Raw genomic sequence first — 15,995 nt, forward strand, 5'->3', positions numbered from 1 at the left:
TCTACTTACTGTACTATCAGATTAAAAACATTTTCCTTATTTTTGTGTTTGTTTTCTATGTATTGTTTGCGTGGAAAGTATTATAAACATATTACGGTACAATACCATAGAGCCGACTGTGTAAGTTGGGTACCTAGGCTAACTTTGTGGGACTTACAAACAAATTGGACTTACAAACGCACTCTTGGAACAGAACTTGTTCATATGGAGGAGACTTACTGTAAAAGCAAAAAAGAAACAAGAACTAATCAAACTTATAAGCTGTTGCACAGCAAAGGAAACCATAATCAAAATGAAAATACACCCTATGGACTGGGAGAAAATATTAGCAAATGATGAGACTGACAAGGGCTTAATTTCCAAACTATACAAACAGCTCATACGACTCAACAACAAAATAACAAATAACTCAGTGGAAAAATGGGTAGAAGACCTAAATAAACATTTCTCCAAAGAAGACATAAGTATAACCAACAGGCACATGAAAAGATGCTCATCATCACTAATGATTAGAGAAATGCAAATCCAAATTACAATGAGGTATCACTTCACACAGATCAGAATGGCCATCATTAAAAAAATCTACAATTAACAAATGCTGGAGGGAATATGGAGAAAAAGGAACCCTTCTACACTGTTGGTGGCCATGTAAGTAGGTGCACCCACTATGGAAAACGGTATGGAGGTTCCTCAAAAATGCTATAAAGAGAGTTGCCATATGATCTAGCAATCTCACTTGTGGACATATATCCAGACAAAACTATAATTCAAAAAGACACATGAAACCCTATGTTCATAGCAGCACTATTTATAATAGCCAAGACTTGGAAACAACCTAAATGCTCATTGAAAAATGAATGTATAAAGAAGGTGTGGCATACATATACAACAGGTATTACTCAGACATAAAAAGAATGAAATAATGGCATTTGCAGCAACATGGATGGACCTAGAGATAATGATACTAAGTGAAGTAAGTCAGAAACAGAAAGACAAGTAGCATATAATATCACTTATATGTGGAATCGAAAACAGGACACAAATGAATATGTCAGTGAAACAGAAACAAACACACAGATACAGAAAACAGAGTTGTGGTTGCCAAGGAGAGAGCGAAGGAAAGATTGGGAGTTTTGGAATAGCAGAAGCAAACTATTCTACATAGGATGGACAACCCACAAAGACCTACTGTATAGCAGAGGAAACTATATTCAATATCCTGTGTTAAACCATAATGGAAAAGAATATATATATTAATTATATGTATATATAATTAATTATAATTAATTAATTATACAGAAATTAATACAACAATGTATAAAGGCTGCAGAGGGGGTGGAGAAAAGGGAACCCTCCTGCATTGTTGGTGGGAATGTAAACTGATACAGTCACTATGGAGAACAGTATGGAGGTTCCTTAAAAGCTAAAAATAGAACTATCATATGACCCACCAATCCCACTACTGGGCATATACCCGGAGAAAACCATAATTCAAAAAGATACATGGGGCTTCCCTGGTGGCGCAGTGGTTGAGAATCCACCTGCCGATGCAGGGGACACGGGTTCGTGCCCCAGTCCGGGAAGATCCCACATGCTGCAGAGCGGCTGGGCCCGTGAGCCATGGCCACTGAGCCTGCGCGTCCGGAGCCTGCACTCTGCAATGGGAGAGGCCACAACAGTGAGAGGCCCGTGTACCACAAAAAAAAAAAAGATACATGTACCACAATGTTCACTGTAGCACTGTTTACAATAGCCAGGATATAGAAGCAACCTAAATGTCCACTGATGGATGAATATATAAAGAAGATGTAGCCCATATATATAATGGAATATTACTCAGCCATAAAAAGGAACAAAATTTAGTTATTTGTAGTGAGGTCGTTGGACCTAGAGTCTGTCATACAGAGTGAAGTAAGTTAGAAAGAGAAAAGCAAATACCATACATGAACACATATATATGGAATGTAGAAAAATGGTACTGACGAACCTAGTGATAGGACAGGACTAGAGACACAGATGTAGAGAACGGACTTAAGGACACAGGGTGGAAGGGGAGACAGGGACGTAGTGAGAGAGTAGCACTGACATATATACATTACCAAATGTAAAAGAGCTAGTGGTAAGCGGCCACATAGCCAGGGAGATCAGCTCGGTGCTTTATGACCCCCAGAGGGGTGGGATAGGGAGGGTGGAGGGAGGCTCAAGAGGGGGGATAAGGGGAATATACGTATACCTATAGGTGATTCACTTTGTTGTAAAGCACAAAGTAATACAGTGTTAGAAAGCAATTATACTCCAATAAACATGTATTAAAAAACCCACAACATTGTAAATTGACTACACTAGAAAATATTTCTTAAGTGCAAAACATTTTTTGAATGTAAGTTTTATTGTGTGTGTGTACCACAGGTTCAATATATATGAATTATGTCAAATTAATTACATTGTTTTTCAAAATAAAGAATTTTGGATATTCTACATCAGCTTCTCAATATAAACGCAGAAAAACTATATTCTTTTTTTCTAAAGTTCAGAAATAGCCATTTTTTGTCATGGAAAACCTGTTTTCTTATCAAATTCAGAACCCTCAGAGGAGTAATGTGGTTTGATTTTGATTGTGGTGCGCAAACAAATTTATAATTGTGTAGAAACAAGCTGTGATATTCTACCAATCAAAATAAAATTGTCCATGTTCACAAAAAAAAAAAAAAAAAAAAAAAGAAATAGCCATTTTCCTCATTCGGTATACTATAAACCACTAACTATTAAAAAGGGAATCGAGACCTCTTCCTTGCAAAGGGTTATTTCTCCACTCACACAAGTTTAATAGAATGTTCCACAATGAACTGACTTCTCACCTTAGAGACATGAGATTTGCATCCTGAAATCCCTTTCTTGCAAAAATGTCCAATTAGCATCCTAGCATTACAGAAAATAAATGCTTTTTTCCGGATCTCAAATTCCATACAACTTTATCAAGACATCACGTATGTTTTTTTACACACACAGACTGTATTTTATTTTTACAACAGATAAATCAACTGACACCAAGCATTGTAAATGGATGACCACAACAAAAGCAACAATGACTGCAATTACCAAACACCAATCACACTCAGCCGATGTCAGAATATTGACATCCAGTCCAGACATCCTCCACTCTAACAGTTTCTTTACTTTGCAGTGAAAGACATCATGGATTTTTAAATTATCAGCACTCACCTGAGGTCTTTAAAAATCAACAAAAACATACTTTTGTGATCTCTTTCATTTATTCTGGTTCTAAGTGGTCATTTCTAAACGAAAGTATTTAAGTATGTTAACGTCATCTTATAACATCATATTTCAAATGACTGACTACTGTCTCTCCAAAGATGAAATATGAGGAACTCATAATTAGGGTCTCCAAAGATTTACTGCCTGAGTCTGTATTACCCTTCTGCTGAACTCCACACTGTTCATTATTCTCTGAGAATATTATTTTTCTTGTATGGCCAGCACACGCTCTTTCATTTCATGAAGTTTCTTCCTACAATTTTATGCTTAGTTTATTTCTGAGAATATGCATTATTTCAGATTGATATTTATAGACACAAAGACTTCTCTATAATTCCCTGAGAGTTTCAAGAACTCCTTCTTCTTTTATTTTAATACCTAGATTCTGAAGCTCTCCACAAAGCATTACTAAAATTGCTTTTACATAAATATCTACATATTAATCACACATTAATGCATTTACAATTGTATTATGCTTTATTGCTAATTTTGGAGCATATACATAGCTGTCTTATTTACCACCCTCTTGGAAATCATTTTAATATCTGCACTTAGGACTTGAAAGAGAATGGATAAATAAAAACATGAAGAATATGCAAATACAATTTATATTTTTCTCATAAAATTATCCAGAAAAAAGAAGAGTCCTGATACTCTGCAGGCATGATACTCAAGAATGTGTAGTCGGGCTTCCCTGGTGGCGCAGTGGTTGAGAATCTGCCTGCGGATGCAGGGGGCACGGGTTCGTGCCCCGGTCCGAGAAGATCCCACATGCCGCGGAGCGGCTGGGCCCATGAGCCATGGCCGCTGGGCCGGTGCGTCCGGAGCCTGTGCTCCGCAACGGGAGAGGCCACAGCAGTGAGAGGCCCGCGTACCACAAAAAAAAAAAAAAAAAAAAGAATGTGTAGTCTTCCGGCAGGAAAACATGCAGTAATCCATGTGGCAGAGTTTACCTGTGACCAGCTGGGGTTAGTGACCTGTGCATTCCTTACATGCAACATATCAGGAGTGGAAAAGGGGAATTTGTCAGTTGTGGCAATCAGTATCATGAAGATTTATAACAGGTCATGCTCATATATTCAGCACAGGTACAATCAAGTTTGCTCAATTCTGGGAGATCTAAGTCTGTATCTGTTACCTCGTCTTTAACGAGGAAATGTCAGAACTGACTTACCAAAAAAAAAGTGTTTGTTTGTTTTAATTACAGTCACGGTGAGTAAGACATAGCTCAGGACAGCTAATGTGACTTACTGATTCTTTCATCAGGAAATACAGTTTCACCTTTCCTGTTTATTCTCCACATCCTGTAGTAAGTTAAGTTTTAATGAAAGATATATCTACAAGGCGAAAAGAAAAGAAAACTGACATGTGTTGAAAAGATCATTCTGACAGGTTTGACCACGTATGTCCGTGTTTCTGGCGATGGACACAAGCCAGAGCTCCCGACTCTGACGTTTTCACTGATGTCATTCCCCTTGATCCTCAATTTGAAAGTGGATAAAAATGTTTTCTATGTTTTCTTCTTTAAGAAATTAAATCAAGAATGCTTTCTAGACATGATCCTCTAAAGATTTTCAGTCAGTGGTCATCAAGAGAAGAAAAGCACAGAATCTCATCCCCACAGAAGAGTGACATTCAGTCAGGCAACAAAATTCTCCCCAGAATCAGAGCTTCATCTTTAACATGCGCTCAAAGGTTTTAACAGGTGCTGCCTCACTCTGCAGTCAGCCCTACCATATGGGATTGATTGGCTCTGAGAATCTCACATCAGATGACTGACAAACATGTCATAGGACCCTGATCTGCTACCACATCCTGCCTCGCTTAATGATCTCCTGCAGGGACATTGGAATATTCCAGGATATTTCCTGGAGCCCTCTACTCTATACAGGTACACTTCCAAGTAGAAACAGAAGCTTTGATTTTCACTGGGACCCCTGCTCTGTCCAACCAACCTCTCTAGAAATATGATGTTCTAACCTCTCCTGATTAGAACATTTCAAGGTCTCTCCCTGTGCTAATTTAGTAAAGGTAAAGGAGAAACAAGAAAGAGCAAACTATGCAGGGAGCAATATATAAGATTCCTTTCCTTAATGTATTTATCTGATATACCCAAATATTGAGAAATATAGATTCATTTCAGAATGGTCAAGAAAAGAGGAGGAGGAACCTCTATGCCAACAGTATATATAAAACGGAATCAATATTGCATAAGCTCCAGCCTAAGTTTAGCTACGAGGTACTAACTCTTCTCATAAAGAAGAAAGAGTTCTCCATCACTTGAAGCACACTGAGGCCTCAGACAGCTGGACACTGAGGGTGTAGTCTCCTCACGCGAATTCTGTACCTGCGTCACAGAGCAATGAAACAGTCCCAAAGAATTATTAAGGATGAGGTGGAGAATCGAAAGAAGAAAGATGAATCTATACTCTCCCCTAGCATCTGTTCTGCTGGATATTACCACCACCGTAGCCCAATATGACCTTCCCACTTTTCTCTGGGCCTCCCTACTTTCCACCTCCATCCTCTCAGTATATCTTACCTACACTTGGAAACGACTCTAGTTTTCCACTGGTCTTTATCAACAAGTAATCCAAATAGCAACTGTGTATATAACTCCTTAGAGACCTCAGGTCTGACTCATTAATACATGACCTTCAAAGTCCAAAGTTTTCCTAATTCCCTTTATTTTTTTTCTAATTTCCATGTACTTACACTCTCAGGACTTCCACTGTTCTCAGGTTCGTGTTCCCTGCAAAATCTGTCAACCTAGACATAGACTTAAGTACCACCCTTTAATTATCTCCTTGGTTATCCAGTTTTTTAAAAAGCCTCAGCAAGCCTTATGGACTTTATTAAAGGCTCTTTAAGATAACCCATGGGATGGGCTTCCTTGGTGGCGCAGTGGTTGAGAATCCGCCTGCGGATGCAGGGGACACGGGTTCATGCCCCGGTCCGGGAAGATCCCACATGCCGTGGAGCGGCTGGGCCCATGAGCCATGGCCGCTGAGCCTGCGCGTCCGGAGCCTGTGCTCCACAAAGGGAGAGGCCACAGCAGTGAGAGGCCCACGTACCACCAAAAGAAAAAAAAAGATAACCCATGGGAGATAGCAGTACATCCACAGATATCTATTTAATACACCCTCAGAGTAATGAAGACTCTCAGCTCTTCTCCTTCAACGTATGCAGTGTCTCGCCCATCTGATTACTGTCTGCTGTATCCCAGGTCCACTCCCTTCCCTCATATTACATTCTTTCCCAATTTTGAATGTTGGTAAAATCAAATAACATAAAATATAACATGTTAATTATTATAAAGTGCACCGTTCAGTAATATTAAATACATTCATATTATCGGGCGATCAACATCGCCATTTATCTTTCTAATTCTTTTCTACGTTTTAAAACTGTAACTCTATATCTTTTAAACCTAACTTTCCTTTTTGTTCCATAAACACATGAAAAGCATCACTACCCTCCCAGATCTATGGTTTTGACTACACTAAGTACACCATATAATTGAAATAAGTAGTTGTATTGTTATGATTCACTAAAAGTCACAAAAATGGCATTTTTGGAAGCTAAATGTCCTCAAGATTCATCCATGTTGTAGCACATTCCTAGATCTTTTCCTTCTTCACACTGAATAATATTGTATTCTATGAGTATACCACACTTTGCTTATCCAGGAACTAGTGAATGAACACGTAGGTTGCTCTCATATTTTAGTTACTCTGATTATTACTGCTCTAAACACTAGAGTACAAATATTTAAGACCCTGATTTCAGTTCCTTTGGGTATACCTCAGAGTAAGATTCCTGGAACATGGAGTAATTCTATTTTTCAATATCTGAAAAACTGCCATACTCTTTTGCAAAGCAGCTGTATCATTCTACATTCCCTCTGACATAGCACAATGCTTCCTACTCCCTCACTTCCTCACCAATACTTGTTTTCTGCTTGTGTATGTGTGTGTGTGTGCTTGTGTGTGTATGCATGCACACAAATATATAAACACGCATTTAGTGATATGGAGCATCTATTCAAGTGCTTAGTCGTTTGTACATCTTTTTGAAGAACCATCTATTCAAGTCTTTTATCCATTTTTGAATCAGGGTGTTTGCTTTTTGTTGAGTTGTAGAAGTTCTTGGTATATTCTGAAGAGAAATCTCTTGTCAGATAGATGGCTTTCAAATATTTTCTCCCATCTGAGGGTTGCCATTTTATTCTGTTTACATTTCTTTCATACACATTATTTTTTAATTATGTACTGCAAATTGTTTATTTTTTGTTAGCTGTACCTTTGTTGTTCCTTCATTTCATACTGAGGAAGACACTGCCAAATCCAATGTCATGAAGCTCTTGTCTTGTGTCTTCTTCGAAGACTTTTTAGTTTATTAGGTATTATATTTAGTTTCTTGATACGTTTTCATTATTTTTTGCATATGATGTTAGGTAAGGGTCCATCTTCCTTATTTTGCACGTTGACAACAAGACTTCTCAGCACCATTTGTTGAAAATACTATCCTTTTTACTTTGAAAAGTCTTGGCAACTTGTCAAAAATCATTTGGCCATATATCCGGGTTTATTTCTAGGTGTTCTATTCTATTCTGTTGGTCTTGAATATTCATAGTAGGACCGTTCCCTAAACCAAAAAAACAAAACACAAAAACTGGAAAGACTAGAGTTCACGTTGTCAACACACATACAGATGCAGTGATGGTTTACGGTCCAAAAGCAGAAGGTGAGCATGGGTACAAGATGTTAATCTCCAGGCTGGGCTGGGGTGCAGAGTTTGAGGGTAACACAGGTAGAAAAGGCTTTTGTCCTATCCTTGAGTTTTGAGGTATGGAAATTCACAGGTCACTACCTTCATTTCAAACTGAATGAATGCACTATTCAATTTTTTAAAACAGGCGAAGTAAACATGAGTGATAATAAATTTCAAACTGTCACGAATCAAACAAGATACTAAGAAAAATTAAATAATATGATTTAAGAATGAAGTGGAGAGATTGTCCAAGATGGTAGCGTTCAGAGACTCAGAGCTGGATGCCTCTCAGACGCACACCAAAGTCACAATTGTTTACAGAGCAGCAACTGAAGAAAAGGGCGGGACTCACCATGAAAGATGTTTTACAGCTAAAGACATAAGAGGCCCCTCGGCAAGGCAGGAAGGACGGGGCAACATCTCAATAGCGTCAAGACCCACACCACCTGGGGGGTGGCCCACACATGGGAGAATAATTATAATTTCTGAGGGCCTCCCAGAGAGCAAGGGGTATGAACCCAACATCAGGCTCCCAAGCCCAGGGATCCTGTGCTGGGAAGAAGAGTTCCTAGAAAGTTGGGCTTTGAACACCAGTAGTGCTTATTTTCCAGAGAGCCAGAGGGTTGTGGGAAATAGAGATTCCACTCTTAGAAGATGCTCACAAAATCCCACGTGATCCGAGAATCAGAACAGAAGCAGTCATTTGCAAGGATCCTGGGTTACACCTACCTCCTGATCTTAGAGAGTCTCCCAGAGACGCAAGAGGCATTTACAGCACAGCCTCAGGGACATGGACACTGGCAGCAGCCATCTGGGGGAGCTCCTTCTACCTCGTGGCCACTGGCACCAGCAAGCAAAATTTCAGATTCCTCCCTCTATCTATTTAGCCTCAGGACCTAGCCTTACCCATTTCCACCACACTATACACACAAGCACTAGGGGGCTGCAGGCCAAGCAACTAACTGAGCAGGCGCATAGCCACATCCACCAGCGAACACGATGCCTTCAGACCCTCAGTGCACAGCTACCCCTGGACATGGGCCCAGCCACCAAAAGCCCAAGGACAAGCCTCCAGACCTCAGTGGACAGGCGCCAGCCCCAGAGTCCCTGACCCCTCTGACCAGTGAGCCTCCTCTGGCCTTGGAATCAGCCTCACCGTCGGCAGGTGATTACTGCCCAGGGACTGGATGGAGCTTTGACCTACACGACCGCAAACCTGCTCCAGCAGTGGGATCAGCCTCGTACACCAACAGGTACACACCGGCCCCAGGAATACCACAGCCCAGCAGCCTGTGTGACCAGAACACTCCCTTGCAGGCCAGAAGCAACCATGGGCTCAGCTGGGTCCTGACCCTGCCAGTCAGAATGCCAACACAAGACTAGGGACAGCCCAGACCCTGCAGAGAGCTGTGTCAGGGACAGTGATCCAACACCAACTCTGCGACTCCTGGGGCCTGCAGCCAGAACTCGGGACCTGGGTCTTCCTCCCAGTCGCCAGCATAGCCCCAGGACCACACCAGGGACTGGGCACTAGCCCTGGTATCACCTGCACTGCAATTCTACCCAGAAGTGAACCAGCACTAGATTTGGTGTCTCCCAGAGTTTTTCAGCGAGCTGCCTCATGATTTAGCCTCAGCAAGCAGCACAGACAGCCTCCACACAAGGCAGGGTCTGGCAAACAAGCACTCTGGGGGCAGCCAAGCCTACCAGACCATCCACAGTAGTCAGCCCACCACAACAGAAGAGCCCAAGCAGCCCACATAGGGGGTATACCTAGAACATATAGTTTTAGTGACCAGGGGACAGTGGGTTGCTGGGACACATAAGACCTCTCCTACAAAAAGCCACTTCTCCAAGGTCAGGAAACAAAATGAACTTACTACATACAGAGCAATAAAAACAGCAAGTTAAGAAAAATGAGGTGATACAGCAACACGATCCAAATGAAGGAACAAGATAAGAACTCAGAAGAAGATCTAAGTGAAGTGGAGAGAGCCAATCTCCTCAACAAAGAGTTCAAGGTAATGACTGTAAAGATGATCAAAAAACTCAGAAGAATGGACATCCAGAGCAAGAAGTTAGAATGTTTTTAAAAAGAGTTAGACCATTAAAGAACAACAAAACAGAGATTAGGAATACAGTAACTGAAATGAAAAATACACTAAAAGGAAACTACTGTAGACTAAATGATACAGAGGAATGCATCCGAAAATGGAAGGACAGAGTCCTGGCAATCACTGAGGATGAACGGGAAAACAATAGATTAAAATGCAATGAGGAAAGTTGAACAGACGTGTGACACAACATCAAGTGTACTAATATTTGCATCATACTGGTCCCAGAAGTAAAAAGGTAAGAGAAAGCAATGTAGAACATACCTGAAGACATAAGAGCTGAAAAGTTCCATAACCTGGGAAAGAAAACAGACATCCAAGTCCAGTAAACACAGTAAGGCCCAAACAGGATCAAGCCAAGGAGGACCACACCAAGACTCATTGTCATTAATCTGGCAACAAAATAAACAGAAAAAGACACTATTAAAAGGAGCAAAGGAAAAGCAACAAGTTACAAACTTGGGAACTTGCATCAAGTTATCAGCTGACTTTTCAGGATAACCTCTGCATGCCAGAAGGGAGTGGCATGGTATATTTAAAGTCATGAAAGGGAAAAGCCTGTAACCAAAAATACTCTACCCAGCAAGGCTCTCCTTCAGATTTGGTGGTGAGATCTCAAGTTTTACAGAGAAACAAAACTAAAAGAGCTCAGCATCGTCAAACCAGCGGATGAGAAATCTGAAAGGGGCTTTTCTAAGTGAAAAAGAAAAGGCCACGACTGAAACATAAACATTAGGAAACGAAACTTACTAAAGGAAAAACCTCATTGGATAAGGCAAATATTCAACACAGGTAGTAAATCAACCATGAACACAGCTAATAGGAAGGATGAAAGAAAATACTAATAAAATCATCTATATTCACAATAAGAAGGTAAGGGACACACAAAACAAGTAGATGTAAAATATAAGGTCCAATTCAGTAACTGTGGTGGAGCAGAGTAACAATGCAGGGTTGTTAGTGTCCACGTGAAATTAAGAGCTCAGCAACTTCAATAATCACACACACACACACACACACACACACACACACACACACACACACACTTAAAAAAACTGAAAGAAATCCAAACATAACATTAAAGATAGTCCTCACATCACAGATGAAGGGAATAAAAGGAGAAGAAAGGAACACTGAAGAAATTAAAGAGGGATTCTAAAAATACCCAAGACAAATGAAAATGAACACACAATGATCCAAAATCTATGGGACACAGCCAACGCAGTTCACAGGGAGAAGTTATAGTGATACAAGCTTATTGTTAGGAAACATGAAAAACATCAAATAAACAACCTAACATTACACCTGAAGGAATTAGAAAAAGAAGAAGAAAACAAAACTCAAAGCTGTCAGAAAGAAAAAAATTAAGAAAACAATACCATATGCAATCACACCAAAAAGAATAAGATACCTAGGAATAAACACACCTAAGCAGTAAAAGACATGTACTCAGAAATCTATCAGCCGTTGGTGAAAGAAGTTGAAGGCAACAGAAAAAGATGGGAGAATATAGCATGTGTGTGGATGGAAGAATTAATACTGTGAAAATAAACTTACTACCAAAGACAACCTACAGATTTAATGCAATCCCTATCAGAATACCAAAGCATTTTCACAGAACTTGAAAAAGTAATTTTAAAATTTGTATAGAAACACAAAGACCCCAAATAGCCAAACAATCTTGAGAAAGAACAGAGCTGGAGGCATCACGCACCTTGACTTCAGATTAGACTGCAAAGCGACAGTAATCAAAGAGAATCGTACCGGAGCAAAAACAGACACAAAGATCACCGGAATAGAATAGATATCCCAGAAATAAGCCCACACACTTATATTTAATTGATTTATGATGAAGCAGGAAATATGGAGAAAACACTGTCTTTTCAATAAGGGGTACTGGGAAAACTGGTCAGCTACATGGAAAAGAATAAAATTAGATTATTTTAGCACACCATATATAAAATAAATGCAAAACTGAATAAAGACCTAAACGTAGGACCAGAAACCATAAAACCCCTAGAGGAAAATATAGAACATTCTTGAACATAAATGATAGCAACAGTTTTAGGTTCAGTCTACTAAGGCAAATGAAACAAAAGCAAAAATAAACAAGTGGGACTTCATTAAACTTAAAAGATTTTGCATAGCAAAGGAAACCAAAGACAAAATGAAAAGACAACCTGCTGAAGTAGTGACAATATTTGCACATGATAAGACGTTAACATCAAAAAGATGACCAAGCAAGAGTTCATATCTAAACTACAGAAACGGCACATACAACTCAATATCAAAAAAATACCCAAAATCTTTTTTAAAAAATGAGAAGACCTAAATAGACAATTTTCCAAGGAAAAAATACAGATAGACAGACAGAACTCACAAAGATGCTAAACATAGCTAATTGGCAGTAAAATGCAAATCAAAACTATGAGATATATCACCTCAGTCTTGTCAGAATGGCTGTCATCAAAAAGATCACAAATAACAAAGGCTAGTGAGGATGTGGAGAAAGGGAAACACATGTACACTCTTGATGTGGAGGTGAAGTAGTGCAGCTACTGTGGAAAGCAGAATGGAGGTTCCACAAAACACTAAAAAGAGAACTACCATAATATCCAACAACTTCACTCTTGGTTATATCAGAAGAAAACAAAAACACTATTTCAAAAAAATAACTGCACATCAATATTCGTAACAGTGTTGTTTGCCATAGCCAACAGATAGAGTCAAACTAAGTGTTCATCACTAGGTTAGGGGATAAAACAGATTTTTTATGATGACTTCAGCAAAAAATGAAATTTTGCCATTTGCAAGAACATGGATGGATTTGGAGGCTATTATGCTTAGTAAAATAGGCCGCAGAGAAAACAAGCATGGTAGGTTATCACTTACACGTGGCATCTAAAAAATTGAATACTACAACAACAACAACAAGAAGAAAAAACAGCCTCACAGGTTAAAGAACAGACTAGTGGTTACCAGCAGGGAGAGATAGGGTGGAGGAGCAAAAGAGTGGTAGGAGATTTGGAGGTATAATCACTAGGTATATAATCAATCATCTACAGTGATGTACTGTATAGCATGGGGAATATAGCCACTCTTTTATAATAAGTATAAATGGAGAAGAACCTAAACTTTTATGAATCGCTATGTTGTACCTCTGAAACTAATATAATAATGTATATTAACTATAGATCAATAAAATATAAAGTAAGGAACAATAAAAGAGAGACACAGATTATTAGATAGAAATCAATTAAATAAACACAAGTTTTGAAAATCAAGGAATTAAAAAACAACATGTAAGACACAACATTGGCATTTGAAGTGTATAATCTATTTATTTAAAAGAAATCATGGGCTTCCCTGGTGGCGCAGTGGTTGAGCATCCGCCTGCTCATGCAGAGGACATGGGTTCGTATCCCAGTCTGGGAGGATCCCACGTGCTGCGGAGCGGCTGGGCCCGTGAGCCATGGCCGCTGAACCTGCGCGTCTGGAGCCTGTGCTCCGCAACGGGAGAGGCCACAACGGTGAGAGGCCCATGTACCGCAAAAAAATAATAATAATAAATAAAAATAAATAAAAAATAAAAGAAATCATTTAAGTGGTGAAAAATGGTACCCATTCTCACAATTTTGTATATCTAGGGTAAATTATTATCTACAAAAATATTTTACAAATGTTCACTCTAAAAGAAAGAGAAAATTTGGATTAACCCATTTTAGTATACAAATTTAATATCAAAGTCTCCATGTCAAATTTATTTGAATAAGTTCTGTTAGCCACTTCTAGTTTCTTTGTGATGTAAAATCTTTTAAAGCATAAAATCAGCCTTTCTGCATTATTCCATTAGACATACATAGAAGTGAAAAGAAACAAGAAGACAGAACAATCAAGCAGGAAGGTGAATTTACTGAGAAACAGCCATTCGTTCTCCCTCCTCCTTTTCTTTTCCTCCTTTTCCAGGTCTCTTTCGGTTCCAATCAAGAGAAGTCTTGAGAGTTCTGAGAATATTACTTTGAGGGCTTCAAATCACCATACCTACAACTTCTGCCACAACTACACACACACGGGAACAAAAATAAACCTCTGCTATCTACTCATGTAGGAGGGATTCATGCAAAATAAACTCCTACAAGGAGACCAATGGGTGAATTTTCTACCTGTTCTTTATAATGTCCTTCCATTAGAGTAAATCCCACACATGATGAGGCAGAAGCAGTTATGTGAGCTTTTCCTTGAAGTCAAAAATCTTACATTCATTTCAAGTACCTGGTGATCATAGGGTACAGCCAGGGAAAGTGCCATCCCCCTTGCGGGGGGGTGGCGGTGAATGGGCTCCCACAACCGTGCACCTCCTGATGTACACATTCTGCAGAAACAAAGGGCGGTCACACCGCAGTCAGTCTGTCAGGCTGTCAGGCCACTGGCAACCCAAGCAGCCTGGAAGTGCCCCATCAGTTGCTGAAAGCGAAACCCTGTCCCCCCTGTGAAGCCAGGCAATTTTGGCCAGAGGGTCAGAGGAGACTATTAATCAACTCCTCCTCTCTGCTCAGCTCCTTGGGGTTACAGCAACCCCATCTCCAAGCCCAAATCTGCCCCTGGAGTGCCGAACTGGAAGTGGCAGGTGGACTCTGCCGGTGCTTCAGCGCCCTCTGGAGGTTGTCTGCTCTAATGGCAACTCTCAGCCCTTCCTCCTCCTCCTTCCCTAGTCCTGGGGGCTGCCTTGGCCTCCTGCAGCTGCTGGCCTGATTTCATTCTTCTTTTTTCTCCAATTACAATGAAGTGTCCTACAGAGCTATGGAATCTCTTGAAGAAGGAAGATCTTTTAGTCAATACACCTTAACAGTGAGAAGTTGATTTCAAGAATGAACCTGAAATACTATATTTTTCTCCTGATGATTCCAAGGAGAGACAGCTCAAGTTTTCTAAATCATAAGAAAAACCAAGGTAAATATGATATTCTGAGCCAGAGATGAAAAAACAGTTTTTAGCACCCTCTCCTCATGTCATATGACTGGGATTTAAATCAATCAACTGCCACTGGTTTTTAAATCACATGACCCAACTTTAAATCAATCAGCTGCTTCCCTGTAACTCAAGTGACTTGGCTTTGAATAGTAAGAAATGAAGAGGTATAAAAATGTTCTGAACAATAAATGGAAAAGCAACATTTTAGAAAGTGTTTTTTCTTTTCAAATGGACCATTCATTGGATACGGAATAAAGGATTCTCTTGTGGATTTCTTGAACTGTAAGCATATACAATGTCTCCATTGGCGTGATTGACTTAGTTTTGGTGGTTTTTGTTGTTGTTGTTGTTAACATCCTTATTGGAGTACAATTGCTTTACCATGTTGTGTTAGCTTCTGCTGTATAACAAAGTGAATCAGCTATTCGTATACATATATCGCCATATCCCCGCCCTCTTGTGTCTCCCTCCCACCCTCCCTATCCCACCCCTCTAGGTGGTCACAAAGCACCGAGCTGATCCCCCTGTGCTATATGCAGCTGCTTCCCACTAGCTATCCACTTCACCTTTGCTAGTGTATATATGTCCATGCCACTCTCTCACTTCATTCCAGCTTACCCTTCCCCCTCCCTGTGTCCTCAAGTCCATTCTCTACGTCTTTATTCCTCTGCAGCGACTCCTGCTAAGGATGGATACTTCCTTTTATGCTCAGGAATATCCCCTAGTTTAAATATGATTTGAGTTTGATCCTGTGAACCATCAGAACTTCCCACGGGAGATAAATGAGGAGATTCTGGCCTTTATCAGTACGCACGGTGAATACGGGTGTCCTGGCTGTACTTGCCAACCCTCCTCATTTAC

The sequence above is a fragment of the Kogia breviceps genome, chromosome 2 (assembly GCF_026419965.1).
Source record: "Kogia breviceps isolate mKogBre1 chromosome 2, mKogBre1 haplotype 1, whole genome shotgun sequence".
In the NCBI taxonomy this organism is placed as follows: Eukaryota; Metazoa; Chordata; class Mammalia; order Artiodactyla; family Physeteridae; genus Kogia; species Kogia breviceps.